General features: G+C 41.1%; 1 protein-coding gene across 6 annotated transcripts in view; it reads left to right on the top strand.

Moving 5' to 3' along the window:
• Positions 1-14,256, top strand: part of LOC143039895 (glycerol kinase 5) — a 474,671-nt gene that overhangs the window by 335,939 nt on the left and 124,476 nt on the right. The gene's annotated exons all lie outside the window — the stretch shown is intronic.

The following is a 14,256-nucleotide window of genomic DNA, read 5'->3' as shown; positions in this document are numbered from 1 at the left end:
ACGTAAATCTCCCGAAGTTACGACGTTGTGTACGATAATTAAGTTGGCTGAGGCAAATTTGTATGATGTTATAAATGAACTTGTACGGTGGATATTAGCTGTGAGGTAAAGTGTTCTGAAGCTTAGGTCTACATTACCATCCTGCAAGCTGGAAAAACTACCTGGGGTACAATATATACCGGTAGTGGTAAATTTTTAGTTTCGACCAAGGGCGCAATATAGCAATAGAAAATTAATTATTAATTTTGTAAATTATAATGTATCAACGTAATATGCAATTATGTGAGCGGAAATAAAAAAAAGGTGCTAAAACAAATTTCGTAAGTAACGAAGTCATGTCGGACGAATGGTACATCATGTTTGTTATGATAGATGCCGATGTCGAGGAAATGAAAGGATGATAAATTCGCCTAACCTAAACTAAACTAACCTAACCTGTGTTTGATAAATCATTACCTGCAAATTAAATGTCATCCGGCTCGTCCTTGTTGTCGTTGTCGTGAGAGACGTTGGCAGACGACAAGATGGCGTCCCGATTCTATGCTACCGACTTCGTTCATTAGCATATTTTCTTGTAGCATGGTATTTTTTACTTTCATTTCCGCCCACAAAATTGCATATTACGTTGATACATTTTAATTTACAAAATTAATCATTAATTTTCTATTGCTATATTGCGCCCATGGTCGAAACTAAAAAATACCCCGGTATTCAATATGGAATGTCAGCATACGCGGATTTGGTCATATACGGTAATTTCGGGAACATAACCACCATAAATAAACAGTAAATAAAGCTTTAATGCACTGTATAAAAGAGGGAAAATACACAAAAATAAAGATACATGTATTGCTGGACATTGTACATACAGTACATGTACGAATATGTATACACTTTCGCTTAACGACCAATTCGGTTAATGACGGCGCGCTGGTCCCAATTGTCATCGTTAAACAAGGAGTGGTTGTACTTTTGATAAATTTGAAGGAAACACCTAGCTTGTATTTACATTTGGGAAAGAGAGCTGTGTTTATTGAGTGACCAAAATGATAGGATAGAGTAAATTCAACATTATTGTTAAATACACAAAATGGAGAATGATGAAGGAGAAAGATGAAAAAGTTAAGCAACGAAGAGAAGATTGGATGTAAGCAGAGTGGAATCACCGATGGGGGTCATATCTAAGAAATCTTGTATGATTGATAACCCGATACCTACTCAAAGGTTTGATAGTAATGTATTTTCAGGGTTTATAAAAGAAAGTGGAATACTAGGTAGAGGTTTAGAATTGGAAAGAGAATCTAGGTATAAAAATATCCTAAGAAATTGGGAGATTGCAGAATTGATAGAGGAACATATGGATTTGAAAGCTGAATACAGGGCAATGTACAGAGAAGTGAACCAACTAAAAAGAGCTAATGCCGAGACTAACAGGGAGCTTAATGATCTAAAAAAGGAATTAAACATGTTCAGAAGTGAAAATGAAAGAATGAGAAATGAAGATAAAAACAAAAATGAAGCTTTGAAAAAACAAGTAAAAAGAACAAATATAGGCAGTGACCGAGAAAGTTAGAGAAACAATTAAAGAGACATATCTCCAAGAAATAAAAAATCAATGGAAAGTGGAATAAGAAAATCAAAATATAACTTTTAAAGAAATAGTTCAACAACAAGTGGAAGAAAATGCCAAAGAAACGGCAATTAAAGTACATATACATACACCAAAGGCTTTTTTCCCCCTTATAAGGGAGGTAGCCAAAAACAAAGGCATAAAAACCACTCCCACCCATTCCATCCCTATCACACTCCATTCCCCTCCACTCTCTTCCCTCCCTCTTATCTTGGCATCTCCTGGATGATGGGTCATCCTTGCATCTTGCCCACTGCCCTGGGTCAGAAGCAGTGTCGCAAGACACAGCACATCCACAGCAAAGTTGCTTCATTAAATCGGCGACCCCCCCTCTCCATCCCCTTATGCAGAAAAGGAGTGGGGAGAAATCCCTTTTGGCTGTGTTAAATTATTTCTCACACATACTCCCTCACCCCCCATCTCCCATCTATTCCACCTCATGCATCACATCATCATCCATATACAACCATTCTCCATTCACCCCTATCTTCTGTCCTTTCCCATCCTTCTTCAACAGACATTCCTCTCTTTCCCAATGCCCCTTTTACCCCATCCATCCATCTCATCCTAGGTCGCCCCCTCATGTTCACTCCTTCCATCTCTGCCTTCCACACCTCTTTTACTAGTCTTTCTTCAGTCATTCTTTCCATGTGTGCAAACCATCCTAATACTCTTTCATCAACCCTATCTCCCTACTCCCTTTCTACTCTCTTCCTCTCTTATGTTCCATGTTTCTGCCTCATACAGTGCAGTCAGTACAATCACTCCTTCATACAATCTCCTCTTAGCATCCATTCCCAAATGTCTATTTCACATTACACTTTAATCCCTAAGGCATTTACTTGCTTCTCCCAATCTACATTCTACCTCCATTTCCACTGCCTTTCCTGCCACATTTGCACCCAGGTATGTAAAACTATCCACTTACTCCAGTCTCTCTCCCTTAGTACTACCAGTCTGCTGCCACTTTCTCCCACTTTTCTCCATTTTCTTTAACCATCTCCAATCCCTGACTCGCTACCCTTGCATATATCTCTTGCACCACCCCATCCATGTATAAATTGAACAGCCAGGGTGACATAACACATCCCTGATAAAGTCCCACCTTTACATCAAACCACTCACTCTCTCCATTTCTAATCCTGACACACACTCTACTACTCTCATAAAAACTCCTGGAAACTTTCTCCTATCCCATATATTTATAATACCTCCCACAGTGCCTTCTTGTCTACACTGTCCAAAAAACATCCTTACCTTTTCCTATAGCTTTCTCACATATCTGTCTTACCGCAAAAATCTGATCTACACAACCCCTCCCTGTTTTAAACCCACACTGTTCATCACCAATTACTCTCTCTGTTCTTTTCCTAATCCTCTCAATCAAGACCTGCCCATAAGCCTTCCCAACTATACTTAACAAACTGATCCTTCTTAAACGACAACACACACTTGTCCCCTTTTCCCTTGTGAAGTGGAACTATACAGGTACTCCTCCCGTCCTCCAGCACTCTACCCTCTCTTAAACAATCATTAAATAACCTCACCAGCCAGTCCATCATCACTCTACCTCCTTTTTTTCTGACATCCATCCAACCCAGGTGCCTTACCTTCTCTCATCATCTTAACAACTGCCTTCATTTCATCTTACTATATTTCTCCTCCATTTTCCTCACTCATCATGTTAATTTTCTTAGCACTTCCCACTGCAACTATCTTTCCCTCCCTATCCTTCACATTTAGCAAATCCCCTAAAATACTCTGCCCATCTTCCTCTTACTGCCCTCTCCTCCATTATCATCTCTCCATCTGCACCTTTTACCTTTTCTTCTCTACTTGATTCGCTTCCCCTTCCTCTCATAATATCTTTCCAAAATGTCTTTTTATTAGTTTCAAAATTTTCTGTCATATTCTTAACCCATTTCACATCTGCTCTCCTCTTTGCCTCCTTTATCTTATGCTTTACTTCTCTTCTCTTTTCTTTGTATCTCTCATAGGATTCCCTCATCCTATTTTGTAACCAATGTGTAAAAGCTTGCTTCTTCTCTTCTACAACCTTCCTTGCTTCCTCATCCCACTACTCACTACCCTTCCTTCTATTTTCTCCCATCCTCCTTGTTCCACACACCATCTTTGCACACCTTGTTCTCTCCTTGAACAATCCCCATTCCTTCTCCACTCCTAGTTCTACTTTGTCCTTCCCTCCCTCCCACTTCTCTCTCAGCTTCTTCTTGTACTACTCCTCCTTTTCTTTCTCATTTAAGCAGTTCACTCTAAGCACCTCCCTACCTTTTGTCTTTTTCCTCTTTTTCCATCTATCCTCCACTCTCAACTTACCTTCTACCAGAAAATTATGTGATATTCCCCCACTTTCTCCCTTTAGAACATGTACATCCTTAACTCTTCCTACTATACTCCTGGTTACCACTATATAGTCCATTAACCCCTTCCATACGGTGCCGCACACGTAGGCGTCATGAGGAGCAAGTGGATTCGCGACGCTGCCATATCGGCGTCTTGATTATATTTATTGTAGTTGCCCCTGTGTTTTTACATTCTCCCTAATCTGCTCTTAATCCCATTCTCTGTGGTTTTCAAAATTCACGGGTGAAAGAGAGAACGATCGATATAAGCCGTGACTATATTTTATGATGCGAGTATTATTACGACACATCGTACGGCTGGCATTGGCTGCTGCCCACGAGATTTAAGTCCTGTAGTGAAGTGGTTAATGCTCTATCTGGATGAAGTGAAGGATGAAGTGAAGTGAAGTGAAGGATGAAGTGAAGGCAGTTGTTAAGATGATGAAAGCAGGTAAGGCACCTGGGCTGGATGGATGCCATGCAGAATGTCTCAAAAAAGGAGGTACAGTGATGGTGGACTGGCTGGTGAGGTTATTTAATGTTTGCTGGAGAGAGGGTAGAGTGCCGGAGGACTGGAGGAGTGCCTGTATAGTTCCACTTTACAAGGGAAAAGGGGACAAGTGTGAATGTAGTAGTTTCAGAGGGATTAGTTTGTTAAGTGTAGTTGGGAAGGCTTATGGATCTTGATTGAGAGGATTAGGAGAGGAACAGAGGGAGTAATTGGTGAGAAACAGTGTGGATTTAGGACAGGTAGAGGTTGTGTAGATCAGGTTTTTGTGGTAAGACAGATATGTGAGAAAGCTATAGGAAAGGGGAAGGATGTTTTTTGGGCCTTTATGGACCTGGAAAAGGCTTACGACAGGGTAGACAGAAAGGCACTGTGGGAGGTTTTGCGGAAATACGGGATAGGAGGAAAGCTTCTAGGAGCTGTCAAGAGTTTTTATGAGAGTAGTAGAGCTTGTGTCAGGATTAGAAATGGAGAGAGTGAGTGGTTCAAGGTAAAGGTGGGACTTCGTCAAGGATGCGTTATGTTGCCCTGGCTGTTCAACTTATACATGGATGGGGTAGTGAGAGAGGTAAATGTAAGGGTAGTGGGTCAGGGATTGAAGATGGTTAAAGATTATGGAGAAAAGTGGGAGGTGAGCCAGCTGTTGTTTGAGGACGACACTGCGCTTGTGGCAGGATCGGAGGAGGGATTGAGGAAGTTGGTAACAGTTTGGGAGAGTGTGTGATAGAAGAAAGCTGAAGATAAATGTGGGTAAAAAGTGATGAGATGTACAAGGGGTGAAAGTGGCAGTAATCTGGAAGTGAGCATTAACCCCTTCCATACGGTGCCGCACACGTAGGCGTCATGGACTTAGATCTCGGTGGCAGCAGCCAATGCCAGCTGTACGACGTGTCGTAATAATACTCGCATCATAAAATATAGTCACCGCTTATATCGATCGTTCTCTCTTCACCCGTGAATTTTAATAACCATAGAAAATGTGATTACAAAAGAATTAGAAAGAATGTCATTATGGAGGGGCGACTACAATAAATATAATCAAGACGCCGATATGGCAGCCTCGCGAATACACTCGCTCCCCATGACGCCTACGTGTGCGGCACCGTATGGAAGGGGTTAAGGGAGAGCGACTGCAGGAAGTGGATAGTTTTAGATACTTGGGTGCAAATGTGGCAGGAAAAGGTGGAGTGAAGGTGGAGGTAGAATGTAGAAGCAAGTAAATGCCTTGGTGGATTAAAAAGTGTAATGAGGAATAGACATTTGGGAATGGATGCTAAGAGGAGACTATATGAAGGAGTGATTGTGCCAAGAGCACTGTATGGAACATAAGAGAGGAAGAGAGGAGGAGTTTTGTCACCCCCGTCGTCTCCTCTCAGAGCGTTTCTATTCTCTTTGTTCTAGAAGTTATTCTTGAGGGGTGAATAAAATAGGTGTAGTTTTTCAGATGCTTCTTGGTCTCAATCAGTACACCTCATGAATCCCACCCGGAACTCTCTACATTACGTCAAGCCACCTTCGTTCTGACATCACTCTTTCATTCATCCAATAGTCTTTTACTTCTCAAACAAGTGCCACACCTTAAGGGCATGACTTTTCCTTTCTGCACCAATGATTTTTCTCCACCTTTTTCTCCAATTAGAGAGACTGTTATACTCTTCTAAACGATATCACCACATAAGCATTATGTCGTAACAAAAAATGGCTTGTCCGCTAACAATTAAAGACAAAACAATATCGCAACCACCAGGCGACACTCCGCATTATGTTACATATACAAGGCACGAGTCTGACTCAGCTATCCTTGTCGCCTGTCGGCCGTCAGACATTGTATCATAACATCCTAATAAAAAGACTATAAAATTTCCTTCCAGTCCCTCTACCCCCTCGATCTACTCCGATCTACCTTAAATGTCTACCTCTATCTACCGGCCTCTTACATGGCTCGGCAGCTACCGTTGGTCGTCCCGACCAATTTCTTATTTCCCTCTTACAGGGCTTGCTAATATAAGAAACTAACCTACCCTTACATAGAAATAAGTAGCCCTCCAAAATGCACAAAATAATTCAAGCAGATTAAATGTAAATAACATGCATGTAAACTTTATAAGGCATAAATCAAAATAAATTGCAAACAAAATAATATGCAAACAAATAACAAAATTGCAAGGTTCACTAAGAACACTGTTTTTCAATGGTTTCATCATCTTTTCAAAGATGATAGCAGTATCCAAAAATTCATGCAAATAATAGTGAATAATACATATTACATGTAAGTCTAATTAATACATTAAGCAGATAATTTGCAAACATATTTGCAAAACTCACTACCTTAGAGTTATTGTTAAGTTTATCTTCTTGCATTTCAATATTCATTATTATTATTTTTTTCAACACGCTTAATTCATTTTTCAAAGACAGTCTTAATGCTTCATAAATTATCACAATACTTATGTGAGAGGTCCTTAGGGTTCCAAGTCTGACCACAGTGGATCCAAAGTCTCCATGTATCTGCTTGACACCAAGTTCCAGTTGTTTAGGTCTCCCATCCCAAGTACATACAAATGGCAAACAATATTATCTGTAAAATACATCAAGATTAATATTCAACTCACAAAGAATATTATTGAACTCTTCTGGTTCATCAAAATTGATACATAAGGTATCACGATTGTCATTTTCAATACCCTTCACTTTCTTCATGTCGTCTAAATGTCCTATCACTTCTTCCCTTGTTTCTAAATGTAGAAGTCTATATTTATTCCCACCTGCAGAATCAACTACCCTATATGGACCAGTGTACCTTGGTGAAAGTTTATTATTGGATGAATGTAGTTTGACCATGACTAAATCTCCTATTTTCAATTCTAGTTTATGTGCTGTTTTGTGTTGTTGTTTCTTCATCTCTTGTGAATATTCCTGCATATGTTCCCTAACTCTTTGGTGAATATTTTGAAAAGTATTTATTCTATTCAGTATATAATCATCTATATTATACACAGGTTTCTGGTCTGCAGTCAAAATTTCATATGGAAGAGTTTTGTCTTCCCCAAAAATTATAAAATGAGGTGTATCACCTGTTGCTACATTGATTTGATTATTCAAGGTACACTTAACACAAGGAATCCAAGTGTCCCAAGTTATACTATGAGGACTTATCATACTTCTAAGACATGTAATTATTTTTTTTATTTAACCTTTCTACTACCCCATTACTTTGTGGATGATTCACTAAGATATTGATTTTCTTGATCTTAAATAAACTACATAATTTTTCCAAGATTTTGTTATTAAATTCAGTTCCATTATCTGAAATTAGAATCTTAGGTGTAGTGAAATTACAGATTATCTGATCATAGATTACTGAAGCAATAGTTTCAGCTCTCTTATTTGGAATGGGTTGTAAAATACAAAATCTTGAAAAATAATCAATAGCAACAAATACATATTTATATCCATTCTCAGACATAGGTAACCCTAATGTGTCCAGGTGAACTCTTTCCCAAGGTTTTTGTGGAATGGGATAGGTAAGTATAGGAGTAGGCTTTGGTGTATTTCCTTTCACCTTAACACATTTCAAGCAATTTTCTATATAATCATATATAGATTTCTTCATACCTGGCCATGTAAGGGTGGCTGAATAAAAAAAAATATCAATTGTTCAAAGAAATTTTATAAAGCACAGACAGCGTGTGTACACTTTGAAGACATTAACAACACTGGCGCCCTCTGGGGCACGCAGCTAATTCGCGGGCAACATAAAAAAAAAAAAACGCATGGCTCGATTACAAGAATGCACAATAATTATAATACATATATAATAAATAAAAACAATGGGAAATATACATAAAAATACAAGAAAGGTCACCATTACATAGCTCGGCCACCACCACTCGGGGACCCCACCGAGCAAACAAACAGAAAAAATTTGGATTACCGAGACTGGAGAACACAACATACAAAAAAAAAATAATAACAGAACCCACACACCACAAACACAAAAGCGGCACAAGAAAAGTGTGGGACGAAATGTGTCAACAGCACACCCTATACATTAACACAACATAAATACAATACAAACACAAGAGATACACAAAAGGAAATGGGTAGAAGTACAAGAAATATATACAGTAACTATACATATACAATAATACACAAAAGAACTGGCGCCAGTGAAAACCCCCAAAAACACAGCAATTGCCGGACGTCCGGGACATGATACTTAATAGCTAAACATTACAAAATACAATTCAAGACATTACACTTCAGAGCTAAACAATAGTTACACATTATACCCTAAGAAAGGGACACAAAAATGGTAAACATCACAAAGAATACATCATGAATACATCATATGCAATACACAAATAAATTTTAAGTAGATACAGGACCCCTTGACCGAAGATTATAATGATGAGGGGTAGATATACAAGGCATAGTTCGTACTGGGGACATTGGGGGAGGCTGGGTAAATGCAGGGATAGGCACTTTTGTAACCTTAAGCCTATCTGCGTGTAACACCTCGCTTAGTCCCTGTGAAGGATCAAAGATCCTGAACTTACTAGGATGTAACTGTTCCGTTACTAAAAAGGGACCTGCAAATCTACAATTGAGCTTAGATTGGCGGTCAGGCATGCTTTTATACACATGATCACCAACAATGATGGTTACAGGCTTTGCACGAACATGTTGGTGTTTCAACATGTCAGCCTTGGAAACAAGAAGTTTGTCCTTGACAGAGTCATAAATGGCATGCATCGCGTGACTCTGGAGTTGACTATAGTCATCAAAATTGTAGAGGGGACGAGCAGGGCTGTCAAGCACATCATAGGGGAGCCATTTTTCAACTCCAAAAATGACATAATGAGGCGTTTTGCCTGTAAAAACATTAATAGTGCTATTAATACAAGCACTGACATGGGGAAGCCAATCTTCCCAAGACTCATGAAAATTACTAGCAACATGTCTTAGTATCTCTAGAATTTTCCTGTTCGTCCTCTCGACAAGACCATTGGATGCCGGATGATAAGCAGTCACGAACGTCTGTGTGATGCCGTAACGTTCACAAATAGTAGCCAAAACCTCATTCCGAAATTCCGTCCCATTGTCACTAAGGAGCACCAAAGGAGTAGTGTATGGACACAAAACATGAGAAACTAAAGCATGGGCTACAACTGGTGCAGACTTGTTACACAAGGGAGCTAATATTACAAAACGACTAAAATGGTCCACACACACAAGGACATACACATAACCTTGAGTGCTACGAGGCAGTTGCAAAAGGTCTATAGCCACAGTTTGAAAAGGGCAAGAAGGAGTAGGGTACTCTAAGATGGGAGCAGTGCTCGTAGAACCTTTGTTCTGGGCACAAGAACTACACCGGGCCACATGAGAGGTAATGTCTAGTTGCATTTTAGGCCAATAATACTTCTTCCATGCCATAGCCAGAGTTTTGTCATGACCTGGGTGAGCCTGAGGGTCATCTTGAGCAAGGGACAAAACAACAGGAACTAGAGACTCAGGGATCACTAGCTGTGCCACATCTTGCTCAGACACTTCCACATTACGAATGAGAACCTTGACCTGCAGGGAAAATTGGGACAGAGGTACTGGTAAAGCTGGTAAGGTGGAATCATCACCAGACTCCAAAGCGTAAATGACAGCAGACCAAACAGGGTCTTCACACTGAGCTTTGGCCAGATCTTGCTGGGAAAAGTTATGAATCACTAACATCAGCAACAGGGATATTACGTGAAAGTGCATCAGCAACGTTGTTCGCACGCCCTGGGATATGTTTAAGGGTTGGATTGAATTCCTCGATCGTGAGGAACCATCTGGCTAGACGGCCCGAAAGATTTTTGCCCTTGAAAAGCTGAGTGACAGCAGTGTGGTCCGTGTAGACTGTAATAGGATATCCAAAAATGATATCACGGAAATGCTTTAAAGCCCACACCACTGCCAGGGCCTCTAAATGAGTAACAGAGTAACAGGACTCAGGCTTATTAAGAATGTGACTAGCATATGCAATAACATGAGGTCTATGCCCGCCTACTTGTTGCATGAGTACAGCTCCAATGCCTGTACCAGAAGCATCTGTACAAATTGTAAAGGGAAGACTGTAATCAGGAAAGGCCAGCACAGGCGCTGCAGTAAGAGCAAGCTTCAAGGAATCAAAACTATTCTGATGAACATCACGCCACTGGAAGGAAGAGTCCTTCTTGAGAAGGCGAGTGAGAGGAGAAGCAATTGAAGCAAAGTCTTTAATGAATACACGATAGTATCCTCCAAGTCCAAGGAAGGAACATACATGTTCAACTGTCTTCGGTATAGGGAAGTCCCTCACCACCTTGATTTTATCACCTGTGGTGTGGATACCATGTTTGTCTACAACATGACCTAGGAATTGGATACTAGACTTGAAAAAGGAACACTTGGGTAAGTTGAGTTTCAACCCAGCTTCAGCAAAACGTTGCAAGACCATGGACAGCTTAGTAAAGTGGCTTTCCACATCTTTGGAAACTAAAATCAAATCATCCAGGTAAACAAAAAGTCCATTCCCAACTAAGCAATGAAAATTGGAGTTAACTACACGCTGGCAAGTCAAAGGAGCATTCCGCAAACCCATGGGGCAACGAAGCCATTCATAGTGCCCACTGGGAGTCGAGAAGGCCGTGACTTTGCAAGACTTCTTCTCCAGGGGTATCTGCCAAAAACCTGCTTTTAAATCTAAGGTGGTGAACACCATATTTCCAGTGCCAATGGACTGAAGAAGATCGCTTAAGAGAGGCAGAGGATAATGGTCTGGAAGAGTGACCTCGTTAACTCTCCTGTAATCAACAACTGGATGAAAAGATCCATCTTTCTTAGGCACCAGGAGAAGAGGCGAGTTCCACTCTTGAGTGGGACTCCTGTACAACACCTTCACGCAATAAATCGTCAACCAAGGACTGGGCTATAAGCCGACGAGAGTGAGGTAGCCTGTAAGAGGGGAAGTAAACAGGACGAGTAACTGGCTGAAGATCAATTCTATGAACCACACAGTCCGTAACCCCTAACGGATCACCTGGCAAAGCCAAAGCCTGACGGTGAGTAACTAACAGTTCAAGGAGACGAGGCGTCTCTTCAGGAAAATCAATCTCGCCTACAAATGTGGCAAACTCAGAAGCTAAGTGAGCAGGGTCACATGTTGGAGGAGACTGTAGTACAGAAGCTGCTATAATAAGCGAGTCCTGGAAAGTAGCAACGTGTACCACCTCAAAGGAGCCTAAGTGACTGCCATGAGGGAGAGGAATAGGAGCACCCGTGACGTTGGTTACCATCGCTGTGGTAACATGATCCTCGCGAATAGTGGAGAGAGTTCCTTCTAAAGCAAGGCGACGAATACGAACAGAGTCAGGCAAAGAGAGAACGTCAGACCCTATCAGGGCACTTGAGATGCTCACCGGAACACGAACAGAACTTGAAGGTCCAATAAGATGCTTCCCTATAACAACAGCAGCACAATGAGAAGCAGGGTGAAAATGCTTAGAAGCTGGTGAGGGCAAATGTGCAGACTGAGCAAGCACAGTAGAATCACAAACAGAAACTGGCCTATCGGATGCAGGGATATCAAAATTGCAGAAAGTCACTACACGACGACTAGGAGAAATATCTATACCATGAGCTGTAAGAGCATCAATACCCAAGAGACAGTCACACTTAAGGGCAATACCAGAAACAACTTGGAAGACTGTAGCATGCGAGGGAAACTGCAAGGGAAGACAAACAGATCCAAGAACAAGCAAGGGAGAACCTTGCACAGAATGCAAATTATCACAAAAGGGAGATAAAGGGAGATTATACAATTCCCGTAGAGCAGAGTAAGCCTTTCTACTTAACCCCTTCCATACGGTGCCGCACACGTAGGCGTCAAGGACTTAGATCTCGGTGGCAGCAGCCAATGCCAGCCGTACGACGTGTCGTAATAATACTCGCATCATAAAATATAGTCACCGCTTATATCGATCGTTCTCTCATCACCCGTGAATTTTGATAATCATAGAAAATGCGATTACAAAAGAATTAGAAAGAATGTCATTATGGAGGGGCGACTACAATAAATATAATCAAGACGCCGATATGGCAGCCTCGCGAATACACTCGCTCCCCATGACGCCTACGTGTGCGGCACCGTATGGAAGGGGTTAAGAGACTACATTTTGCACCAGTATCTACAGTGACAGAAAGAGGCGTATCCCTAGTAAGAAATTGGAAGGTAAGTAATTGATAAGATTCAACAGCCACAAAGGGAATTATTTGAGACCGAACATTGCTGGTCAACTCTTTGGGTTGTAAAACACGCGCTGGGAAAAATGGGATTGACGAGGCTGTTGAGAAGTCTCATCCCTAAGTTTCAAAACTTTGAAACATTGATCAGTCGAGTGTTTACAATGACCATGGATATGGCAATAACTTAGTCTACCTTGAGGTTCTACTCTAGAAAGGTCATGCAACATATCAGAAGAAACAGTAGGTACACTCCTGCGAACAGGGGACTGTCTTGACTTGTGTACCTGGCACCTACGGCGGTAACAAAATTCGCTTGAATGACCAGACCTGTTACAAAAGGTACATGTAAGGAGAGGGGGGTAACTGTAGATTGAGGGGAACTGTGAGTAGGAACTGTAGTCTGAGAGGGATGAGGAGAACAAGGGACATGGGCATGTTGATGAGCATTGCTAATACACAAAGAACTAGAAAGTACTTCCCCTAGTTTACAGGAAAGTCTTGTCGCAAAAGACGAGAGTCTCATCAGTCTTATACTGGAGGGAAGATACAGCTCTTCTCTCAGAAGGCACCAGAAAAAGGATATACATAAAAAATTCCAAAATAAGGCAAAACCTATCTAGAGTGATAGTATCATTTGCTAGTTCCAGGTTTCCATGATGCCAAGATAAGGTCCGTACCTTTTTCAGATATGCCTCGTTCTCGCAGACTTTCCCGGAAAGTAGACAGGCCATCAATCTGGTATGGGACATGATGGGATGTTCTTCCGTCGACAGGGACCACACCAGCACTTTCTTTCTCCTCATTATGATTCTTGGATCTTCTACGATCAGCCTGAGTAGTGCTCCCATCCAGGGCTGTGATGTCCAAAATGGAACTATCATCCAACCTCTGGCCCCTTCTGCTCTTAACTTCTGCAGGCATCTAGCGATCAGGGAGAAAGGGGGGAAAATGTAGATGAGACCTAATGTTGCCCAATTAAGGTTGAATGCATCACAATAATTTGATTCTGGGTCTGGCCTCCAGGAGCAAAACTGAGGCACTTGTTTGTTCAACCTAGATGCAAATAGATCAATGTTGGGTGTGCCAAAAATGATGCTTAATTTCTTAAAAAATTTCTCATCCAACTTCCATTCATGTCTGTCATTGAAGTTCCTGGATGCTGTATCAGCCAAAGTATTATCACTCCTGGGAATGTAGGAACATGTGATCCAGGCATCATTGTTTAGACACCAGTTCCAAATATCAGAGGAGACATTGTTACATGCTACCGACTTAGTGCCTCCCATTTCATTGATGTAGTTAACTGCTGTAGTGTTGTCACAGAAAACTTTGATGTGCTTTCCTCTGACCTCATTTGCAAAAGATTTTAATGTAAGGAGCACAGCTATGAATTCCCGGGCATTAATATGAAGCTTCTTTTCCTCTGTCGTCCATCTTCCATTGACTGACTGACATGATTTATGCAGCCACCCCAATCTAAGTCTGAAACA

Source organism: Oratosquilla oratoria, chromosome 27, assembly GCF_046742065.1.
Source record: "Oratosquilla oratoria isolate Oo_2021 chromosome 27, ASM4674206v1, whole genome shotgun sequence".
In the NCBI taxonomy this organism is placed as follows: domain Eukaryota; kingdom Metazoa; phylum Arthropoda; class Malacostraca; order Stomatopoda; family Squillidae; genus Oratosquilla; species Oratosquilla oratoria.
The sequence above is the reverse complement of the archived record's forward strand: the minus strand, read 5'-3'. Positions and strand labels throughout refer to the sequence as shown.